The sequence below is a fragment of the Pleurodeles waltl genome, chromosome 7 (genome assembly GCF_031143425.1).
Source record: "Pleurodeles waltl isolate 20211129_DDA chromosome 7, aPleWal1.hap1.20221129, whole genome shotgun sequence".
Classification (NCBI taxonomy): domain Eukaryota; kingdom Metazoa; phylum Chordata; class Amphibia; order Caudata; family Salamandridae; genus Pleurodeles; species Pleurodeles waltl.
In genome coordinates this window covers 473767828-473793309 of record NC_090446.1, presented here as the reverse complement: position 1 = coordinate 473793309, position 25482 = coordinate 473767828, and positions in this window count along the sequence as shown.

Here is a 25482-nt window from a genome sequence, read left to right as displayed (position 1 = left end):
GCACCTATATATGGTAACTTATTATGTTTAATTTATTTTCTCTCTTTCTTGCCTCTGGCCCTTGATTTCCAACTTTTCTATCACTTTCCTACTTACCATACACAGCTTCCCTTTTCTTTCTTCAGCCACTTTCTCTACCTCTTCCATTCCCCTTACCCAGATATAAAACAAACAAACTTGCCTTTTTTACCCTGCTCCCATGTTTTCACATATCCCCATTGATTTACAAATCATATCCCTCTGTGCATTCATTTACAGTTTGCTACTATCCTATGCCGTATCATGCCCAGGACCCACACTGAAGCCTGATGACCATTTGTTAACCTTCTCCCTTCTTCTGTCACCAACTGCCTCCTCTCCATGAATGGTGGTTTTATTTTGTCTCGAAACACCCTTTGAACTGTCCCAGTCCTTTGCAGGCCTGCTCAACTTCTGCCATCTACTGCCATTCTTCCTCTGACTCTTTAGCCATCATATGTTCCTCCACCAACATTTCACCATCCTTCAACTCCTCATCGCCATGATCGTAGTCCAATATAATTTCTTCACTTTCCATCTCAACCCTGCGTACATTCACACCACTCTTACCAGGCACCTCCCCTTTACCCACTCCCCTGTCTTCAAAATCCAGCAAGTGTGTCCACAACAATCTCTCAAAAGGGAGTCTACAGCAGACCTTCTCTGCAAAAGTCTTTCTGGATCTCTTACCGCATTCAGGCTGGCCACCCTGTATAAGGCCCTGACTTCCCACCAGAGTCCCGAGCAACACAAGACTCTCCCAGATGTTGACATTTGGCTCTCTGCAGCTTCTGCTCCTCCTCAACACTACCCCTGCTCGCCATCTGGCCACCTCTTTTTCACTTGCTTCTAAATCCTCAGTCTCACCGCAATCTCTGCTCTCTATCCATACCTATCTGTCCTACCTCCTTTTTAAGATATGACCCCATCAGCCCAATACCGACCTTCCCTGTGCTCCGCATCCCATGCTGGTTACACTTCCACCTTGTTGCCCGTTCCTATTTTATCTTGCTATCAACAAATCTCCCTTGGAAGTCAAATCATACCTTGTTGAAGGAAGATTGATTCCTTTATCCCAGAGCACAAATATGGCACAATGGGTATATTACCATTGATCAATCTTCCCTATTCTGACTATCCAGGCCGGAATGGGGACATGCTCGCATTTTGGAAGTGCTCCATCTACTAAAGGACAGCTCTGTGGCACCCTCCACAGACTTTGGTGAGGAATATCCTCTGCAGAGATCCCACTTTAGGAAATATCTCTAAATCCAACACTGTCTTTGGTCCCATTGCCATACAGCTGCACAGATTTACTCTTCCTAATATTTATTCATATCTGGTGCAATGGGGGAACTGTCCGGAGACAGTCGAAAACTGGTCTCTGGCCTCTATGACCTTCTTATAGCGAAGCTTTTCTATGACTCGTTAAAGCATTTACTTCAGCTTCGATGGCAGAAATGACTTGAGATCACATATTCTCCAATGGACTGGTTACAACTAATGGGAACACATGACAGAGGTCTTAGGGAACCTTGAATGAGTTTCTTTTATTTTAAAATACTGCAAGACTGGTATTAGTCCCCTGCTAAATTACATAGGACTCACTTAGTGCTTGCATCTGACTGCTAGTGATGTTGTCAGACTGCAACATTCTCCATATTCTCTGGTCCTGCCCTTCTATACAACTCTTTTGGTCAGGAGTTGGGCGAATGATAAGATAGACGTATGGCTGCTCCTTAACCCTCACCAACCCAAGGGAGATGAAAAAATACAGACCCATCTCTCTGCTCCCCTTCCCAGCCAAGGTAACAGAAAAGGCCATCAACATGCAACTGACAGAGTTGGTCAAGTCAAACCACATCCTAGACCCCTCACAGTCCGGTTTTAGGAGCAACCAAAGCACTGTGACAGCCCTCCTTGCACCCACTGATGACATCCGCGCCATACTGGTGGACCATGGTGACAAGGTAGCCCTCATCCTCCTTGACCTCTCTGCCGCTTTTGACACAGTCCCCCACTCCACCCTTTACACCAGACTCCATGACGCCAACATCCGCAGCAAAGCACTGGAATGGATTTTTTCCTTCCTGTCCGGAAGAACCCAGAGTGTCAGACTCCCACCGTACACTTCAGTGCCCAATGAAGCCTGCTGCGGAGTACCCCAGGGATCCTAACTAAGCCTGACCCTCTTTAACATCTACATGGACCGCTCATCAAAATCGTCAGACAGCATGGGCTAAACATTGTCGCCTATGCCGACGATATCCAACTGATCCTCTCCCTGACTGACGACCCATCAACAACCAAGAGAAACTTCCACAGCCGTATGAGTGCATGTGCCGCCTGCATAGAAGCCAGCTTCTTCAGGCTCAATTCGGACAAGCCAGAGATCCTCTGACTTGGCTCCACCCCCTCCATGTGGGACGACTCTTGGTGGCCAGTCGCTCTAGGTACCGCCACCACTCCCACCAACTACACACGCAACCTAGGCATCATCCGGGACTCCACGCTTTCCATGACCTGTCAAATCAACACGTCTTATCAGTCTGCTTCCACACCCTGGATTTCCTTTGGAAGATCTTCAACTTAATCCCCACTGAGACTAGAAGGACGGTCCCCCACACTCTGGTCAGCAGCAAATTGGACTATGGCAACACACTCTACATCGGCATCACACAGAAGATACAAAAAAGGCTACAGAGAATCCAGAACGCAGCAGCCAGACTCATCCTGGACTTCCCCAGCCACAGCCACATCTCCGCCCACCTCAGAGTCCTCCACTGGCTTCCGATCAACAAACGCATTGTCTTCAAGCTACTGACTCACACCTACAAGGCACTTCACATCGGAACAGACTACCTAAACCACCTTCTACACCCCCGCCAAGCATCTCTGACCCTCCCTTGCCACCATCCCCAGAATCAGGAAAAGCACAGTCGGAGACAGATCCTTCTCCTACCTTGCAGCCTGGACATCAATACTCTTCCACTCAACCTCAGACAGGCCGTATCACTGAAGCAATTCAGGTAGGAGCTCAAGACCTGGCTATTTGAGTAATCAGCATGCCCACATCAGCGCCTTGAGACTCCACGGGTGATAAGCCATGCTCTACAAATACTGATTGATTACAGAAGTGCTAGCCATCCTCCACAATACCCAAGACCTACTGGATCTTACCAGCCATGAAAAGCTATGGTTAGGGGCCGCATCCCAATAACCCTTTCCTTCACAAATGGTGCCGAGGACAGAACCACCCTTAACTTCAGCAGTTTAGGTTTCTACTATGTATGTATAGTCTTCCCTGATGCCTGTCCTTGTCCGCCTACAAGCCTTAACCCATTACTGAGCCCTGATAGCCCGCTGGTTATATAGTGTGGCCACTATTCCCCCTTTCTCAGACCTCTTCCTATTTATTTCCCGGCTTTCTTACCTTTCAATTTTTTTGGCTTTGGATTTATCTGCTCATTACTTCTCCTGTTTACGGTACCATCTCTAAAGAGCTAGACTGACTTATTGCCTGCTCCTGATGTAAACCCCCTGTTTGTACTGGGAATCACTGGGAGATCAGGGTACCAATAAAGGTTGATGTTTAATTTTTTTTTCTTTTTGATATGCCAATAAAAAGATTAAAACCCAAACTGCTCCCTTTACTCTCTCTATGCTCCTATTCCTTCCCAGTGCCACCTTCTTAATACTGTGCCCCTTTGTAGGGTCGAGAGCAAAGCGTTCTGTCCCTGTTGTTATCTCTCTATGGGGCTTGTAACCACACCCATGTCAGGCCCATCACTTTGGTTGGTTCATGGACTTGCCCTTTACAATTTTTTTTATTTCATAAGTGAAAGGCATGCATACGTCATGCCTTTTCCAGTGTTTAACTCTCCTGGAGCGTACCGGCCAGCTACTGAAAACATGTGAGGCTACATCTTTTCAGCATGGTTTCTGGACTACATTGTTACATAGATATTTGCACTTATGCCGATTACATGGATATTTGCACTTTTGCAGGTTACATGGATAATTGCACTTTTGCTGATACGTTTCACTGCGAGCGAACGAACGTCTGTTTCCTTTATCTATGTGAGCCGTCATATGGACTTCTCTTCAGGTTCTTCTAGGTACAAATTCTGTCCAAACCGGAAAACACCCAGACATCTGTTTCTTCATCTCCCTCAAGTCCTGTTTCATGCCACATAACAAAGATAAACCCTTGTCCTGCACTAGGTAATTCGCTCCTAAATGTATCAATAATAATATATCTGGACACACTGCCCCCGTTTCAACCTATTTAATGTAGACAGCAATTCTCTCCATTTAATAACCCCTTTCTATGCCAGAATTCAACATGCAAAGGGGGTTATTCCAACTTTGGAGGAGGTGGTAATCCGTCCCAAATGGGACGGATTTACCACCAGCCGTATTACGAGTTCCATAGGATATAATGGACTCGTAATACGGCTGGTGGTATATCCGTCACTTTACCGTCACTTTTGGGACGGATTACCACTTCCTCCAAAGTTGGAATAACCCCCAAAGCTCTGTCCAAACCCAAGTTGATACCCCTGCAGTTCGCCTCAGCCTCTTTAGCTGCCCATTTGACAAATGAATGGCCAATAATCCACACAGTAAGCCTTGCGGACAGTGGGCCCGGCACTGAACCTGCAAAAGGAAGGGCAATTAGCAAAATATAAGACAACTAAACCTCCTCTGTCTCCTGACCACCCTGCCTGACACACCATTTAAAGCATTCAGAAGACCACCTACCCAGCTCTTTGATGCCATCCCTTGACCCCACCTCCTCCCCACCTCTGTAGCCACCGTAATCCTAAAGGAGTGTGTCCTGTAATTCCTTTGCTCGCACACCCATTCTTACCAGAGCCTTCCTTAATATTGTTAATAATTGGAAAGTGACTCTTCCACCGTCATGTACAAAAATCAATCCACTTGCTGGGGGGAGGCATAATTCACCTAAGCCGTTTACTGCATACCAAAGGGCAAGCCTCCTTCCCGTCCTGCGCCGGTAGCAGTACATTTGCTCCATGCAACCTTCGGTCTGTCTTAGAACTATGCAAATAAATTGCTATACCCTGAGGCTGTAGTGTTACATCCTCCCAGAGCAATCCTTATCATCACTTGACTCCTAAAAGCTCAGAAACTCTAAATGCCACAAAAAAAAACAGAACATTAGCGTGGAAGACAGAACTGACTCAAACTGTTATGAACAATTTCCTTGTAAAGACAATACTACTCTTCCCAACAGTTGCAGTGTCACTGGCTTCCTCTACAACCTGGACCTGCCTTGTTCCTTGTACCTAATTCTTCCACTGAAAGCGCATATCCCCATATTAGTTTGTCCATAAAGGCAATACCTGCTAATTTCCCAGTAATTGTCACCCTGGAAAGACTTTGGTCTATAAGTCCCATTATAAACTGCACAACATCTTCCACCCTTTCCCACTCTGAGGCTCTGTTCTGAGCCCCTGAATTAAGGAATTCTGCCCAAGTCTGAGAGTAAGTCCTTCTTGTGGACCCTGCCAGAGACCCTACCCCCAGCTGCAGCATCCTTTCTCCCCTATCTTCCAAAACTGCAGTGGCATTTGTGTCCATTGCCTGTCCGTCTCCATGACGAGTCCAAGGAACCTCTACCACTGTGAACGAGACAAAGCATACCTAGTGTCATTGTCCATTCCAGGAACATGGCGGGCTTTAATCAAAATATCATTCCACAACCATGCCAACACAAATACTCAGCTTTTCAGGTGCCAAAGGCACCCCCACATCTTTCATGAGCACCTGAAAACTTACAAGTGATTTCTGGCAGTCTGCAGAAACAGAGTTTGTGACGAAGAAAAAATCATCCAAACAGTGAATCACACCGTGTCCTGCACAGCATTTGAGTGACAATTAAAGGAAAGAGCTGAAAAGCCCAAAAAGCGAGCATTAGATAGAGCAGCCCATAGGCAATGTCTTATCTACATACCATTGCCCCTCAAATTGGATGCCAAGGAGCAGGAAGTCATCCAGATGAACCAGCAGCAGTGGAAATGCTGACTTAATGCCACACTTTGCCATTTGTATTCCCTGTCTTGCCTGTTCCACTAGTTCCATAGCCACATCAACTGATGAATACGACACCGAGAAAATCTCCTCATCAATAAAATCCTTGACTGACATACCTGTGGGCCATGACAAATGCTGTATGAGACTGTATTGTCCTGGCTCCTTTTACAGAACCACCCCTATGGGAGATACAATCAAAGTGTCCATTGGCCAGTCATCAAAAGGACCTGCCATCCTCCCCTCCCCGACTTCTTTGTGAAGCTTTTCCCACACCACCTGTAGATGTGCTTTCACTGATTTGAGATCCTCCACCCACCTCATTTCCGTGGGTGCTTCATAACCTAATCTAAATCCCTGTGTGAAACCCTCCGCCGAGAGTGTGGCATCCACCTTCTTGGGTTGAAACTGCAACCAATACAGTAAACTCTCCTGCTTATCCGACAAACAAGCCCCCCCCCAATACCATACCCTCCCCTGCCCCCCCTGTAGCTGTCCTGTGTGGCATTAGGCCATTCCGACCCGCCTGGCTGTTGCTGACCCTGGCCCATGGTATTTCCTGCCTGATCTCCATGAGCTCTCCTCATGTTGCCATAGCACTGCACAAAGACGTATTTTCCTGCCCACTTGGAGCACTTGTGTTTAAATTTACAGTACTCTTGCATGCAAAGGCCTTTATTGAAGTTCTCCCCCTTGACTCTTCCCTGTGGATCCCACACCGCCCTGGTGAGACGGGCCTGAAAAGGCTGGTACACCGTCTTCCCGAACTTTGCTGAGCCCTTCGTTTGCTGCCACAAATCTGTGTCTATTTCCCTCCATTTTGCTTCCGGATTCACCACCATCCATGCTCTAAATTCATCATCATACTGAGCCCAAGCGTTAACTCCAAAGGAGATCTGTGCCTTCCACACATCCATGTACTTGAATAAGGCCACACTCCTCTCCAGATATTTTTCACAGTAAACGCTGGCATATACGAGAAATGCGGACGTCAATTGTCGATAATCACTGGGTGTTTAGCCAGCTCGTATTCCTCTTCCTTTGAGCCCTTTTTAGCCCTCAGTTCCTTGTGTAATAACTTCAGTATCTCGACATACTCACCTTTCCAAATCTTTTCCTTTGTAAGTAACATCAGATGAGCTTGGTCACCCCCATGTAAAGGAGCTTTTTGTATTTTCAGCGCTTTACAGTCCTTGCCTTAGGACCCTGATTTGTCAGTTGCTTTATCTTCCTCCGTAACCTCAATATTCCCACCCAGCTCCCTGGTGTCTCCCCCTGAGGTCTTAACCTGCGTGTCATTCGTGTGTGCATTCGCCTCAACTTTTTGTATATGTACTCCGTTCTGTGTCGCGGCTTTATCTTCCGTCCCTACGCTGGTATCTTTTACATATCTGCCTTTTATGAGCCGCAAGTCATCCAGCCCTTCACCACAACCCGTGTCCATCCCCTGATAAACCAAATTAGGACCCGCGTGCCCCGCATGTGTGGGCTTACCTGGTGTTAATGTTGACGCCTGCTCCAAAGCTTGCCGCCTCACCAGTGTAGAGTGTCTTGCCATTATCGCCATGCCCCAATCCGCATCCTTGTCTCCAACTGCTCCTGCAAAATAGCACTGCGAGAAGAATTATACTGCCTCCAACACCCTGCACCCCACAATTGCTGCCACTCACTACATCCACAATCTTGCCTTCCTCAAAGCTTTCTTCATCATAGTCAAGCACAACCTCACCCACCCACCTTGTGAGCCAACTTCTTAGGGCCAGCCAGATCTTGTGGCACCTCCCGACCCTCGACGAGATCCCATACCAAAACATTTTGAGAGGCCTTACCAGCCACACCTCGTGGCACCTCATACCCCACCAAAGGGTCCATCACATATCTAACTTGAGTGGCCTTACCATACCCACTCAAGTTTGCATCATGCACTGACTGCTTAAGTCAACTCGTTCCACTGGTCGAGGATGCTCTGTCACTTTTGGATGGTTCCCCCTGTGAGGCTACTCCAGACCTTTGTGGAGTGCACACTGATGGATCCCACGACGCTGCACAGTCGGCTGCCCCGTGCCGTGCTGTCTCTTCCACTCAGGGGTGCACGACCCACCCTGTGCTCTCCTGAGTCTGCCATGCCATCCATGCTGGGCACCTGGAAAGGATAGGGCGCAGCGTTCCCTGCCCCACTGAGCCCCAGCTCCCCAACAGTCATGTGGCCAGGGTGGCCTGAATACTGCTGTCATTTCTGGGTCCCCTTTTGTGTGAGTACACCTGTTTTGGTCTAACTCTAATCCCTTCTGCTGGAGGCAACTCGTCCCATCCTCACGCACAAGGTGAGCAAATATTTGTCTCAGATGATGTGCCCATAGCCAAATCCTTCACTTCCCCTTTTCCAGACCTCCCCATCGTACAGACCCAGAACCCTCATCTGCCACCCCCACAGGCTTCCCACCCCTCCTCAAACCAAAATCCGTACCCTTCCCTCCCACGTGCAAAGCTTCTGGGGCCCTGTTCAACCATCCTCACTTGCTCAGATATGGCTCCATGTCATGGACAGGTAATTTCCCAGGCTCCCCTTCAATGTGTTGCCATGGTCCCCCTGCCTCACCATCCTGATCACCTGCATAAATGCCATAGGGTGCCACCATCCCCAGCATGCCCAGGCACTCCTCTTCCACTGGCTCATGTGGCCCCAGAAGGCCCTTGGGTCCCAACTGTAATGTATTGCTGAGCTCCATGAGATCGTTGCTCTCATGTTGCTCAATTTCCCGTGGTACACTTGGCTGCCCTTGCACCCGAGGCAACTCAGAAACCCCAGCCCCCTCCTTCGCCCTCCCAAGCTGCTTATTCCTTACAGCCCATTCCCCGCCCACCTCTGTCCTCACTGATATGTTTTGAAGGCCGTTGAGTCTTCCGAGTCTCCGCTGCCGCTTACCTCCTGTGGCCCCTCCTTTGCCCCACTCCTAGCCATGAAAGGCATCTGGACTGCACCAAGTGATAGCGGATGGCCTTGGGTTCCTACCTTAGTTATTATTGCAGTCACCATCCTGACGCGGGGCGGAGAGCAAGCTAATATTGCTGCTGCCACCCCGCTGGAAGCACACCTTGCGAGATCTATGTGGTCGGCCTCAGCGAGCAGACGTAGCACCTGCTGCACTTTGAGCTCGTTGTCTGGCATGTGACTCATGCGTCACAATACAAAGCAAGGTGAGAAAATAACCTCCACACTGAAACACAGCCACTAATAGCATATCCACAAGTGTAACAATATACTGCAAAAAACTAACAAAAATGCCTGACTCGCGAGGGCTGCCACTCGGTGTGCTCACCAAAAAATGGTGATCAGCAGCCTCAAATGGCAGTTTATAAACCCCTTGGCTACATCCTTTAACAGATTTAGCCCAAAGTAGCACATTCATCTAGACTGTGCTACTCAATCCCCCAATGCCCACGGGGAACAGACCAACCTATTGGTCGGCTGTCGCCCAAACCCCTATTGCACCCCTGTGGAGGTTGGAGCCCTCTGGGAAGTACAGCCTCCCTGGCGGAGCCCCCTCTCTTTATGAACTGAGAACCAGCAAGGAGTCCATTTCAAACTCAGACACCTAATGTAGACAGTCCTTCCCCTGATTCCACAAGTCATACAAAGTATCAGCCCAAACTCTCCCCGCAGTGCTAGCCCTCTCTTTTATAGTTGACTGAGGTGAGATATTTCAGGTGCCCTTAAAACTTTGGGAGAATGGGAACACACCTTTGCACCTCATTTGAGAAGGCCTGATCACTTATGTCACCCCTTCCGTGGGTAGATCAAGAGTCTGGAGGGGGAAAGGCAAAGGGAACACTCCACCTCCAATATATGAGAGAAGTAACAAACTGCCTCGTCAAGGGCCTGGAAACATATTGCACTCAGGATCTTTATGCTGACTCATCTCAATTGGCAGCCCTCAGTGGGGCCTGAGGGGCTCATACAGAGAGAGAGTGTGCATTTTACTACAAGGGGTCTCTGGCTGGCTACTAAGAAAACAGTATGCAGGACTAGTTGTCCCTCCTGCTAATCTGTGGCTTGCCTGCACAGTTGGTTTCTGGGAGACCCTGTTCTGGATTGACATAAAGTCACTTTTGCCACCAAGACCATCCATTGCAATGACAAACACTTACCGACAGACATAGGGACCTCACTAAACTTACTACTTGGGTTCCCATTGATGACTGAAGACTGTTCTCGGATTGGTTGCTCATGCAACTTCCACAACACTGATGGTATATGCAATGATTCGGAAGAGGATATGCAGTCCCATATGTAGATATTTTTGTCAAATGCAAAAGGGACAGACAATGGCTGCAACTTAATTGTGATGGGTTTGACCAGGTAAGGTACAGAAGCACTCATCTGCCCTCATCCACCAGTGCTACAATGGGGAGGAATAAACAACGCAAAACGTCACCTAACATGGATGTCATGGATACGCACTCAGCTGGTCTGGAAGAAGCAGGTCCTCCCACTGGAGGAGATCATAATAGATCTGTGCGACAGCATTCAACTCTGACAAATTTGATAGGATTCTCAAAGTCATTCTGCATAACAGGAATGAGTAGGAAGGGAAAATAAACCTTTAGACCTCCTGAGGGAATGCCAATGCAACATTTTGATAACAATAAAGCTATTCAAAACTTGAAACCCAACACATTAGATTTACAACAACAGGTGTAGGACCTGAAAGACAGGGTCAGGTTCAGAGAATGCTGCATAACAAGTGTGGTGCAGCAACATGTGCATTGTTGGTCTACCTGAAGGATTGGATGGCCTAAACCCACCTGATCAAAACCTGGCTGAAGAAAACCAAAGCCCCACAGGACTTGTTTCCATTGTATACAGTAGAAGGGTTCACAGAGGGTATTCAAGCATCCATCTCTGAGAACCTCCCCAGTCCTATGGTGATGAAAATCCTAAACGTTTGTGACTGAGATGAATAAGTTACTTACCTTTGGTAATGTTCTTTCTGATAGAGACTCTATCTAGCAGCACATTCCTCACCTTTTAAATATTCCCCAGGCGCCATACTGGATCCAAGAGTATCTCTTCACGCCAGTAGGTGATGCTTTTCTGATCCCAAAATGACATTCAGAGCCTGTATTTGTGCCTCTTCTCATACTGATGTCAGTTGCTTTCAAGGGTGCCTGCACCCCCAGATGCAGGGCCCAAATAGCAAATTGGTTGCGAGCACTACGCAGATTCCTAGACTTAGGATCTTATTCATGGATTGTGCCATTCACAGAATGGGAAGGATGAGAGGGTCGGTGAGGAATCTAGGGCTAGGTAGAGTTTCCACCAGAATGAACATTACCAAAGGTAAGTAACGTAGAAACTGGTAGAGACAGGTATATACAGATTCCTCACCTTTTTAATAGATACTAAAGCAGTACCTGTTCGGAGACAGATCTGTGAATGGACTCAAACTAGAAGATCCTGACTGTCCAGACAACAGAGCTTCATGAACAAATGGAGAGATGCCCACATAGCCGCCTGGCAAATGTCAAAGACGGTGACTCTGCATTCTAATGCAGTGGTAGCAACTTTGCCCCTGGTAGATGAGCACAGTCTTTCTGGAGGCTGCTGTGTAACAGATCTTAATTTAAAGCACAATCCAGAGGGAGAAGGCTTCCTTCTATACAAAATTGCATTTTTACACTCCAGAGAGCCCAGCAAAGAGACGATTGTCCACCCATTGTTCTTTGGTATGATCAGTATAAAAGCTTAGAGCTCTCTTGGGGTTTATTCTTTCCTCCAAAGAGGGGAGAGGCGGACCATATAATACAAGGTGATGTGCTGGTGACATTGAATGGCGGTACAACTTTAGGCAAGAAGGATGCCCATGTCTACAGACCTAGCATATCCAAGAAGACGATGGTGTACAACAGGCTGACTCAGAGAACTTGAAGTTCAATCACATGCTGCACAGATGTTATAGTGATGAGGAACACTGTCTTGAGGGTGAAAAGCAACAAGGGACAGCTATGAAGCGGCTCAGAGGGAGTTCACATAAGAAATGTTGGAAACCTTTCAAACCATGCATAAACAATGAGAGCTGATCTGGCAACCGTAAAAAGGCCAAAGGGCACACATTCACTTTGCTAGGCTAGGAACAAAACAATCAACATAATGTCAAACTGCTGAGTACTGCACCAAGCCACAAATTTGTCCCAACAACAGATGTATGCAGGTGCATACAGTTTTTGTCAAGGGATGTCACGCTACCAAGATGACATCAACCACCTCCAGAGGAAAATTGAAGGTGTTCAGCTCTTACCAATCAAACTCCAAGCATGAATGTGGAGGTCATGAAGGTGTGGGTGCAGAACCCTATACTGCTACTAAAACAGCAGATCCTCCCACAGGGGTAGTCTGATCGGAGGATAGATGCTCGTGCCAAGGAGTTCTGGATGTCAAATCCTCTGTGGCTAATCCAAAGCCACTAGGATAATTTAGGCGCGTTCAGTCCTGCGCATCTTGAGAAATTAGGGCAGGAGTGATATCTGCAGAAAGGTATACAGGAATCCCTAGTTCCACTTCAGGCAGAACCCATCTTCGGGCGAGACACGCCTTGGAAACTCCAACTTGCAGAAGTGCTAACACTGCACATTCTTGCAGTGGGAAACAGATAGAGCCAAGGTTCTTCAAATTCAGAGAAGGGAGCTTGATCCATCTCGGGCTTGAATATTCCCCAGGCATCAGACTGGATCTAGAAACCTTTCAGCAGTCCTCGGCCCACCTCCAGGTAGTGCCGTGCAGTTCTGCACTGATGCCATTCAGCTCTGGAAATGACGTGCTGCGCCTATATAGGAGCCATCCATGTGCACTGATATCAGTTGCTTTTGAGACTGGTGCTGGCGCTCTCTCAATATCCCCTTTGGCAAAAAGGGCTTGCACTTTCTGCTGCAAAATGGAGAGATGGATCTCTGTAATTCACTGTGGGGGATGGTGGAATGTGCAGCAGAGAAAAGAGCAAGGGTAAGGGGCATCCCCTGTAAATCCACCTGTCTGATTTTGTTGTCTGCCAACAGAGAAAGAATCAGTGAATTCTGCCTACTACCAGGTGACTGTGTTCCTGTGAGGGCATGCTAAAGAGGTTTGGCAATTGGAGCTGTAGGAGGAGGAGTAGACCGAGTAGCCTGATTACCTTGGCTACTGGAGCTGTGGGTACCACAGCCTTGATCGTGAAACTGCTGGGTTCCTTTTTAAGGGTGGACCGGTTGGCGGTATGGAGCACTTCAACCAAATCTGCACATGGTGGAGAACGGCAACACTGGCGCCAATGGCCATCTGCAGGAATCAGTGGTGTTCATGCCACAAAAAATCATGAATTTGGCCGCAACACATCCGTCTTGAATCACCTGGGTGAGGACAAGTCTTTAGGCAAATGAGGGAGGATTTATGCCACCGGGTCCCAAAGAGTTTGGGAATAGCTTTCTTAACAAGTAGCTGGTGTTCGGAGTGCCAGACAGGTAGAGGAAATCACTTGGTGCCCAAATGTTTCCACCCACTTAAATTCCCTGTTGGGGATGTGGTAGGGAAGGTGTTGGGGGTTAGACCTGCCTGTGGTATTGTGAGACCTTCTTGGGCCCACTTTGGTTCTCCATTTGAGTTTTACATTTTGCCTGTTTTTAAGCTGACATTGTTTTAGTACAGTTATGTTATATGTTTGTGTTTGCACAACATTATTCTGAGAATACACTGTACATGTTGTTTGTTTTCAGTAAGCTTTTCCCGCCTTGTGGTCTGTAAACTTCGTTCAAGACTAGGAACACAGAACAAAATATCTTAGTGCTTGCATTGACTGTTTGGAGAATCAGCATCAGAGCTGCTCCTCTAACACAGTGTGGTTTTGATTATATAAATGGTGCACAGCACTACAGGGGTCAGAGGAGCGCTTTGGTCGCAATTGTCCTGAAGTAGATCATGTGCTCGAGATGCAGCTCTGCTGACACTGACTTTTAATCTTGGAGAGAAGGACTGCCAACTTCACCCTAGACCGACTCCCTGGAACAAATATCCAAGTATGTGGTGGCTCAGGCTATCTACTGAGATCTGACAGAGGGTACACCTGCTGTTCTCTCAGAGTGTAGACAGTGATACGTAGGAAGATATAGATATAAACTTGCCATGGTTGGATTATTCATTGTATTCACCATGTTAATGCTGGTTACAATGCTTTGTTTCATCTGCCTAATAATCACAGTTCATTTTTTGTCATACAAGAATATGATTATTGCAATAAATGTTTGAAAACCTTTATTCGTATTTTTCTTGTGTTTACACTGGGCATGCATGAGTAAACAACAAAAGGGTAAGATCTGTTTCCACGACTTCACTGGGAGCCTGAGTTGTTATGTTCAAGGTTGCCGAAATCATCTGTTACCCTGGGAAGGTTAAGGGTTCAGGTGAGGCACTGTGAGCTAGCTAGGAATTGGGCTGTCATTTCCTGATGGTAAAGATGGACTCAGTCCCTACGTCCTGAAGATCTGTGGTCCTAATATGCAGTCCTACTTTTTGTAAGAACTCTATACCAGTGGAGGCTTGCTTCACTAGACTTTTGAGGGAAGGGCAAGGCAAAAGAAGGTTCTCCTGGAGCAGGACGATGGAGCCTGGCAATTTGTCAGTTAATTGAGGGGTCAGACCAAGGTTTGGCAAAAGCCCCTAGTGGAGTGTAGTTATTATAATCAAAATTAACATGAAATGTTTGCAAATTAATGTATAATGATGTCGCACAGAAAATTGAATTAATGTGCTTTTAACATGGTGCTTGAAAATGTGCCCACGGGGAGTGGCCATCAATGTATACGATGATAAATGAAGTTGACTAATAATGAATTATTGATGTACTAATATGTGCTTGTATTAGTATTAAGAGTTATATGTTAAGATTTTGCTCAAATTAATTACTAGGCCTTAGTTAGCATGAGTCGGGGCCTAGCTGCCGGTCTCATATTAAATGTGTTTTCCTAACGTGCAATGTGCTGACTTGCTGAAGGACATGTAGCCGTACTTTTCCAGAAGCTAGTAGATGTGTGTAACCGTAGTGAATTCTTTCTCACGAGACCCGACTTGCTCAAGGAGACATTTGTGCTGAATGCAACAGTGTAATTCACAAGAGGTACAAGGTTGCTCAAACTGTTATAGACAATGGAGCTATTGACTAAAGCAAGGAGCGTTACTTTTTCTACCTGACATTCTACCTGTTGAAGACGTAAATCACAGGAGCCAATAAACTGCATGCGAACTGTTTTAAATGAAAATTCTAGTAAGGAGATCAGCGGACTATTGGATAGAGATAATGGCGCACCAAATACGGACCAATTGGAAATTAGAGACTTGTCTGGCGAATTCAATATAACACTGTGTCACAAGGAGAAATCAGCCATTACGTGCCATTCTTTGCTAGTACCTAGCCACTTTGTCACTCTGTCTTAAAGACTTTGCTGTTTGACTCTTCAAACCATCCTTACCCTTGCCTTGCCCGTTTCATACTTTTCCTCCTTATGAGGGAAGTGTTCCTTATTACCTATCCTGCTGAACTTTGCTGAGTTTCCTGGCTGATGGCGAATCAACTGATGTCCTGAGGACGAAGACTGACTCTGTATGCTGACCCATGACGGAGGGTAACTTTATGACAATGAAATTCTAATTGTCTGTTTGCCTTTCCTTTCTAGGTACCAACTGCTTCTTTTGATAGAGACCATAGATAGATGTTTTCTAAATTTGTGTTGCTAAATTGTTTTTCATGAAGCCCAACATGCCAATGCTAATTTGAGCTAGTTAAGGGGTTCACTAAACGGACGCAAATAGACAAATGACTGAATCGATGCTTTGTTGAATAATGCGCTAATGATATTCTGCTAAAGTCAATCGATGTTGACGTCGTGCTTTGTTCTAATGTTTATGATCTTTGCTTTGCTGAAATCTTATTCAAGTTGCCATATTGTTACAGTGCTAGTGTGTTTTCTGGTTTTGAGATTAATAAACTTGCTGGTAGAGTGTAATCAATAGGGAATAAATATCATAAATCTTACTAAATTCAGTGTGGTTATTCATGGCGGAAAGGTCATGGGGTGTTCTGATTCTTATTAATGTCATTAACCAATTTGATTGATTTGCTATTGTGAATATTGAGGAGGTTATCGATCTATTGATTGACATGCTGATTAGTTATCTCGTCTTAAGGTGTCTCCAATCAGGGTCAAAAGATTCATTGGCCTAAAACGAGTCCCAGAATAAGCAAATTATCTAGGGTGGGACGCGTTGTCAGTTCTGGTAGCAGAGGACGGTTTAGGCCCTTTGGGGCCCTAAGACGAGGGATCGTTGTTTTAGAAGTGTTTTCGAAATAATGCAAATTGGAGAAATTATGTGCCCCTAAGTCCCAAATGACTTTACAGGAACCTCGGAGCTTGCCGAAGTGAGTTGGGTATGTTCTCGGCGTTCTAGTGATGGTATGAGTGAAGTAGGATTTGCGCTTGCAACAGCTTATGAAAATATCGCAGGTGAATTGTGAAGGTTTGTGAGAATTTAGGCCAGGTCATATTTAGTAGGAGTGGGCGTACTCCGCAGTATGAGAGTAGGGAAGTCGGCGAACTTCATGTGAGTGTGGCGTTTCGTGCTCAAAAATTGTCCACGTGGTTGTTGGTAATGTACGGACCCGGCGTGGTCTAAGACTCCGGAGTATATTGATAAGTGCATGAGACACTTGGTTTATGTTGTAATTTGCGCGGTTTAATAGGTCAATCGGGCGTGGTTGACGTGTCAAGTATGAGTCAAAGTACATGAGTGAAACCTTCAATGGAGATTTGGTAAGTTCTAAAGTGCACTAGGACGGACCATTGACAAGTCAATAGTGAAATTTGCGTGTCAAATTTTGCTTGCGAGTGCGGGATCTGAGAAAGAGAGAGTAGCGGCCGAGGCTTCAAGTGACATCTCTGTAAAGTTCTGAAGCGGTTGTTTTACCCTTCCAGTAGTAAACCAGCAAATTTGAGTTTGTTGTCAAGCTGCTCGCAATATATTGCTTTAGTTTTTGTGGATCTAGAATGAGGAAGACAAGCCGCAAGGCTTTGTCAGCCTTAGTGTGTGTAAGTGTGACGTCATTGGAGCCGTACTGCAATAGGTCAGTTAGTGAGAAGGGTCGCACACGGATTGGCAGCCGTCCGTGAGAGGCAATTGGTTGAAAAGGTATGTGAAGAGTGTTCTAGGAATTAAAGTCACTTCCTGATTCAGTTATAAACGAAATAAAAGATGCAAAAATTAAGTTTTTCAAGGCTTTGAAGAGTGCTTTGAGGGGAGATGTGTACATTACCGCGAGTGTGGGGGAGCCTACACCGCCAGAGGATACTCTGACATATGCCGTAATGGAGGAGAAGGGAGTCACGCCATGTCTTTGGCTAAAGCAATGGTGCAAATTAACAGAGAAAGATGGGTGTTTGGCGTTTCCAGAGAATGGAACCTTTAACATAGGGGCTCTAGAGAATTTGCGGAAAGCGTTAAATGAGCAAAAGCCGCCTCCGAGACCAGCTCAGTTTGAGGCGTCAGCGATTTGGGATTTAATGGCCATACGACAGAGGCAACAGAAATTCGAGAGGAGAATGAGGAAAGCAGAAAAGACTCTAGCGGAGGCTAGATGGGATAGTGAGACTAAAATGTGGAGAAGGGAAATAATAGACCGAGTTAGGATGTTTCTGGCAATAACTCAAGAAGCTGAAATACAGGGGAGAAAAGCCACTTGTAAAACAGATAAGAGCTCTAGTAAGCAAAAGGAGACACAGAAGTCTTGGATAGATGCAGACGATTCGGATGACGATGAGTTTCTCAATCAGTTGTTACATGATCGACCACCACCATATGCCATAAATGACAATAGACCGAGTACTAGTGTAGGTTCTGTAAGTTCGATACAGAATCAGGGGATCACGAATACAGTACAGGCAAATAATGTTACCACATCAGCTCCGATACAGAATGGTGCTAGTGTATCCACTGCACCCGAGACGCAGATACAGTTGCAGCCACCACCAGTTCAGAGGCTCTACCCTGATGTCCCAGTATTAGAGACAACTACGAATTTGATGGCGCCGTCTGATCCAGTATACACGAGATCATAGTTAGTGCAGATTGAGCCAACTCCACAATTGCTGCCCCTGCCGCAGCAACAGGTGGTCCCGAATTATACTTCGGTCACAGGACCACAGTCAGTTATAGCACCTATAATGAATCAAGCTAAGGGAGTCAATGCTCCACCCGGATTAGGGAATGGACAGTCACCAGCTGCTATATCTTTGCCAATTACCGTTGACCCGCCAATACCGCTGGATGCACAGGCGAAGCCTAGTGTGTGTGACCAAGGAGTAATGACTCAAGAGGTGATAAGAGGAGGGTACACAAGAAGCTCCCAAGGGATGACACCGGGAGAACAGACAGCGGAGAGATCTAGATCCTTGTTGGACTTGTTGGACTTCAGTCCGATTGGGGTTCCATTAGAAACCATGAGACAAGCAGGTTTGGGCCTACTGACTCCACAGGTACTGAGTGCAAATACGTCACAAACTCCGATGGTGCCAGCTGGAAATATCTTGTTGTAAGGTTTAACTGCGCAACAGCTAAATGAATAGTTAGACAAGCTTAACACTCTACAGACTACTCCTGCGACAGCAGAGCGGTCAGAAAGAGAGGAATACCTGAATTTTGTGATGTTGGGAGTGGAAGCAGCTGAGCTAGTTGAAGGGAGCATGGGAGTGAACAGGTTAGAATCATACACTGAAGCAGAATTAAGATATCTGTGCCCGAAAATAACCAAAGAAGTGAGTAAGGTGCACCAGAGGTTAGCGAACTTGGCAGACAAATATGGCATAGACTTAGACAATACTAAGCATCTGAAGAGGAGTTACAGGTTAGACTTCGAACCTAAGGATTTTGATCATATGAGGTCTACTGGGATGAAGGCACACCTTACAGAGATATTACAGAGTGCTCAAGTTTGGGGGGCATTAGAGAAGTGGGAAGGCAGATGGGTGAAGAAGAGAGATAAGAGGAAAAGTGACTGCTCGGAACAGCAGCAGGTGAAAGCTGTGCCAGACACAGGAACCATAAAAATGTTACAGATGAGAGAGATAGCTGGAGGGGTTCTAGTTCATGTACAACTGTCTAGAGGTGACATTCTGTCATTCACAAATGACTTTCCTAGACTGAGGGAAAAGCCAATGGAATGGTATCAGCAGACAGATAGGTTTGTGAAGCTTGCAAAATGTCTTTGGGAAGACTTGAATACATTGTTTGAGATTATAGTTCCAGCCGATTTGTGGCTTGAGTGCAAGAGGAGTGTGGATTGGCCGACTGCAGAACCGGCAAGGGACAGAGCTACAGGAGCACCGACTCCTGAGGTGATGAAGTACTACTATAAGGTGATTGGGTTTTTGAAGCAGAAGGTGTCGCCACAGAATATTGGTTGGCAGAATATTGATCGAACGGCACAAGAAGGCAGAGTCGATACGTGCTTACTATGAGAGGTTGTTAAAGGCGTTCAAGCACTACAGTGGCACAGAGGTCATAGAACCGAAAGACATGAATCACCTTGTGTTCAGGTTTGTTGAAGGATTAAGACCAGAGATTAGTCAGATGATTAAGAATCATTTGATCTGTTGGCAAGCGAAGCCAATTGATGAGGTGTTGCAGTACGCGGAATACTGTAGTGATAGGATTGAGTTGAAGCAGAGAAAGCTGAAAGAGAAGGTGATGGTGATGCAAATCAAAGCGGCTCAAGCAGGGATGCAGGAGAATGGAGTACAGCAGATGGTGCAGCAACAGCAAGGAAACGGAATGTTTCAGCCGCAAACGAGAGGCAGAGGTCGGGGAGGTTTTGTGAATCGTGGTCCAGACTTGAATACTGTTGTGGTTCAAAATGACGTGCAAGGGATGAAAAAGATATCACTGTGCCATGCGTGCGGGAGCGTGGGACACTGGAAGTGGGAATGTCCAATGATGGTGCAGGATGGTGTTGTTCAACTGAGCAATTAGGTCAGTGCATTTCAAAATGTGAGGGGTCCAAATCCGAACTTCCAGAATAACATGGTTCAGATGCAGGGTCTCCAGCCCATACAACAAATGCAAATGCCACGTGTTCAACCGGTGCAGGTGCAACAAGCACAACAGCAGATTCCCATGGTATCTAGACAGCAAATGCAGTTGCCTTTAACTCCGATGGGACAGCAACAGGTGATGCTTCCTCAACAGGTCACAGGTCAAATAATGAGTCAAAATAATGCAGTACAACAGGTTCCATTGCGTGGTGAGAATGGAATAAACGATGAATGGTCGGATGACTGTTCAGATAGTGAGGAGTGCAGGCTTGCATTGTCCCTAGAAGTAGATCAGAGGGGCCCTTATGTGCAGGGAAAGGTGATGGGTCACAAGGTTTCATTCCTGGTTGACACAGGAGCAACACGCTCTACAGTCAGAAGTGCAGAGGTTCCAAAATTGCTGCTTTCGGGGCGTACTATAAAGGTGGTAGGAGTAGCAAATCAGATCCTGACTAATCCAATTACAGATCCCGTTCAGGTTGAGATTGGTACCTTTCAGGGATTGCACGGGTTTGTAGTCTGTGATTCAAGTCCTGTGTCCCTATTGGGAAGAGACTTGCTGTGTAAGACAAGGTGCTCAATCACCTGTTCCAATGAGGGCATTGAGGTGCAGACCAACAGCGATGATGAAGAGGATGATGGTCAAATCTCAGAACCAGAGACAGAGACCACAGATGAGGAGTACCCTTTGATAAACTTCTTCCCGATGTTCACAGTGACCGATTTGCCAATCGAATTACAGGGGACAGTAACAAAGAAGGTGTGGGATTTGACAGGAAAGGAAGTAGGATTGATAAAAGGAGTAGAACCAGTCAAAGTAGATGTGAAGCTAAATGCCGTGTTTCCCCAGGTACCACAGTACCACATGGCACAAGATGTCCTTATAGAGGTGACGCAGATAATTGCAGACTTTGTGAAGCAAGGGGTCCTAAAAGAAGTGATGAGCAGCCCATGTAATTCGCCAATAATGGGACTGAGAAAGCCTTGTGGGAAAGTTCGAATTGTCCAAGATCTGAGGAAGATTAATGAGATAGTGGTAAAATGCTGCCCCATAGTGCCAAATCCAGCCGTTCAGGTTCCATGTGATGCAGAGTGGTTCACAGTCGTAGACTTGTCCCAAGCATTCTTTTCTGTGCCTCTTCATGAGGCTAGCCAATTTTGCTTCCGTTTCAAATTCTTGGACAAGGTTTACAGTTGGTATCGAATTCCTCAAGGGTTTTCAGAATAGCCTTCCATCTTCAATCAGATATTGAAGAAGGATTTGGAGTCATTGGAATTGCCTTTTAATTTGACTCTAGTACAGTACATTGATGATTTGTTGATTGCGTCCAAAACAAAAGATGACTGCAGGTATGATGCTATTGCCTTACTGAATCATTTGGGGAAGAACGGATATAAAGTGTCCCCAAAGAGGCTGCAGTACTGTCAGAAAGAGGTGAAGTACTTGGGCCATCTGATTGAGAAGGGGTCAAGGAGAATATCCAAAGAAAGAGTGACAGCCACATTACAGATGAGTCCCCCGACATCCAAGAGAGACGTGAGGATGTTTTTGGGAATGGTGGGCTACTGTCGCCAGTGGATTCCCAACTTCTCGATTATCTCTAAGCCTTTGGTGAGGTTGACTGTCAAGGAGGTTAAGGATGGCCGGATACCCTAACTATGTCCGAGAAAGAGATGAGGGCATTCATTGAACTGAGAGAATGTATGTGCAGGGCTCCAGCTTTAGGTATGCCTGACTACACTCAGCCTTTTGTCCTGTTTTGTCATGAACGTGATGCTTGTTCTTTGTCTGTCCTGACACAGGTCCATGGAGGTGCAAATCGCCCAGTAGCATATTTTTCAGCTACTTTGGACCCAGTTGCAGCAGCCTTACCGGGCTGTCTGCGTACAGTTGCAGCAGTTGGTCAAAGCCTCATTCAATGTGAAGGTATAGTGATTGGACATCCCTTAACAGTAATGGTCCCACACTCAGTCGAAATACTACTCACCCGAACCAAGACGCAACATATGACAAATGCCCGCCTGACCAAATATGAGACGATTATATTGGGGTCACCTAATGTGTCATTTAAACGCTGTACTGTGTTAAACCCGGCAACTTTGCTTCCTAATGAAAATACAGATGTTGATGATGCTGAGGAAGTAGAACATGATCGTCTTGAGGTTATGGAACTGTGCACCAAACCGAGACCTGACATTAAAGATACTCAATTGGGAGAAGATGATTACATTATCTTTGTTGATGGTTCATGCTGAGAGACTCTGTAGAGGTACTGAGAGCCGGATACGCTGTGTGTACAATCACTGGTATCCTGGAAGCATCTTGGCTCGAAAGAGTGTACTCTGCTCAAGTGGCTGAATTGGTTGCTCTTACTAGGGCATGCCATGCCACTGACAAATTGAAAGTCACAATCTATACTGATAGCAGATACGGATTTGGAATTGTCCATGATTTTGGCCGGTTGTGGTCACAGAGGGGTTTCATGACCTCTTCTGGTTCTCCAGTGAAAAATGGTGAAAGAATTAAGGAGTTGTTGCACGCGATTCAGTTACCTCTTGAAATTGCCGTGGTGAAATGCAGCGCTCATGTGAAATCACAAGACTTTGGTGGTCATTCCAACCCTGGCGGTCGGTGTTAAAGCGGCGGCAAAACCGCAAACAGGCTGGCGGAAAAAAAAATGGAATTCCGACCCTGGCGGAAACCGCCAACAGAGACCGCCACATTAAAACACTGCCCGCCACGGCAGTACAAACAAACAGCGCGGCAGTCCCCGCCAACAGATAGGCGGGAGTCAATGTACCGCCCACAGTATCACAACCTACCAATCCGCCACCTTTTCCGGGGCGGTAGCCCCGCCGATAAAAACACGGCGGAAACAGCCATTTCGAAGTGAAAACGCTCACCTCCATACACCCCACGAGGAATCAGGACAGCATGGAACCCGAACTCCACATACTCCCAGCGATAGTCTTCCTGCTCCTCTACCAGGAGCACGAACGCCGGCGCAGAAGACAGCGGTGAGTACTGCACCTACGACACAGGGGAGGGGGGAGGGAAAAAATTACGGGGACACACATACGCAACACACCCACCCCCACCCTCACCCACTACAACACACACCTCAATGCATAGCAATACATCACAGTTACACCCCCCAACCCCCCCAGAAGAATGCAAAGACAAAAGGAAATGATTCTAAACATTGAAATATATTGCAATACTGCCAAAAATATTTATATACACATCAAAAACTCTTATATACAGAAATGTACAAGTCCGAGCATTGTAGCAGGCATTGTCCGTGGACCACTGGGCCCAAATCACATGGGCAAAGCCCACACAGGATACCTGACTCCAACGGAGTTAACAATGCAGGGGCATCAGATAGCAAAACTACAGACACCTCAGGGGGAAGGGAAGGGGGGGCACCTCAGCCAGATGAGTGCACGACGCCAGATCCACGAGGGGCCTCCATGGCCACTGTTCAATCCTGGGGAGTGCAAATCCACAGTCTCACAAGTCCAGACAGTGGGTGGGCTGCCCACTGCTCAATCCTGGGGAGTGCAAAGCCACAGTCTCACAAGTGGATAACAGTCTCCACTAGTTCTGGAGGGGGCCTGGTGCCCAGAGTGCCTCGTGCAGCCCTGCCCGACACAGATGCGGTCCAGCCCCTGCCGCTCATGGGCCAGCGGTGCCTGCGATGGAGTGCCCAGTGCAGCAGTGCTTGAGACGGCGGTGCCCAGAGTAGCGGTGCTTGAGATGAAGGGCCCAGTGCAGCGGTGCTTGAGACGGCGGTGCCCAGTTCAGCGGTGCTTGAGACGGCGGTGCCCAGAGTAGCGGTGCTTGAGACGGCGGTGCCCAGAGTAGCGGTGCTTGAGATGAAGTGCCCAGTGTAGCGGTGCTTGAGATGAAGGGCCCAGTGCAGCGGTGCTTGAGAACGCGGTGCCCAGTTCAGCGGTGCTTGAGATGAAGGGCCCAGTGCAGCGGTGCTTGAGATGGCGGTGCCCAGTTCAGCGGTGCTTGAGACGGCAGTGCCCAGAGTAGCGATGCTTGAGATGAAGGGCCCAGTGCAGCGGTGCTTGGGACGGCAGTGCCCAGTGCAGCGGTGCTTGAGACGGCGGTGCCCAGAGTAGCGGTGCTTGAGACGGCGGTGCCCAGAGTAGCGGTGCTTGAGATGAAGGGCTCAGTGTAGCGGTGCTTGAGATGAAGGGCCCAGTGCAGCGGTGCTTGAGACGGCGGTGCCCTGTGTAGCGGTGCTTGAGACGGCGGTGCCCAGTTCAGCGGTGCTTGAGATGAAGGGCCCAGTGCAGCGGTGCTTGAGACGGCGGTGCCCAGTTCAGCGGTGCTTGAGACGGCGATGCCCAGAGTAGCGGTGCTTGAGATGAAGGGCCCAGTGCATCGGTGCTTGAGACGGCGGTGCCCAGTTCAGCGGTGCTTGAGACGGCGGTGCCCAGTTCAGCGGTGCTTGAGACGACGGTGCCCAGAGTAGCGGTGCTTGAGATGAAGGGCCCAGTGTAGCGGTGCTTGAGATGGAGGGCCCAGTGCAGCGGTGCTTCAGACGGCGGTGCCCAGTTCAGCGGTGCTTGAGACGGCGGTGCCCAGAGTAGCGGTGCTTGAGATGAAGGGCCCAGTGTAGCGGTGCTTGAGATGAAGGGCCCAGTGCAGCGGTGCTTGAGACGGCGGTGCCCAGTTCAGCGGTGCTTGAGATGAAGGGCCCAGTGCAGCGGTGCTTGAGACGGCGGTGCCCAGTTCAGCGGTGCTTGAGACGGCGGTGCCCAGAGTAGCGGTGCTTGAGATGAAGGGCCCAGTGCAGCGGTGCTTGAGACGGCGGTGCCCAGTTCAGCGGTGCTTGAGATGAAGGGCCCAGTGCAGCGGTGCTTGAGACGGCGGTGCCCAGAGTAGCGGTGCTTGAGATGAAGGGCCCAGTGTAGCGGTGCTTGAGATGGAGGGCCCAGTGTAGCGGTGCTTGAGATGGAGGGCCCAGTGTAGCAGTGCTTGAGATGAAGGGCCCAGTTCAGCGGTTCTGGCCATGGCGGGGAGGTCATTTGCCACCTGTCCTGTGGCTGGTGGGGCCCTCCTGCCCATCTGTCCTGTGGCTGGCGGGGCCCTCCTGCCCATCTGTCCTGTGGCTGGCGGGGCCCTCCTGCCCATCTGTCCTGTGGCTGGCGGGGCCCTCCTGGGCAGCTGTGCCGGGGCTGTTGGTGGCCTCCTGCCCACCTGGGATGGGGATGGCGGGGCCCTCCTGGCCAGCTGGCCTGATGGCGGTGTTGTCGGGCGTGCTGCCCTTCCCAGCCTTCCCT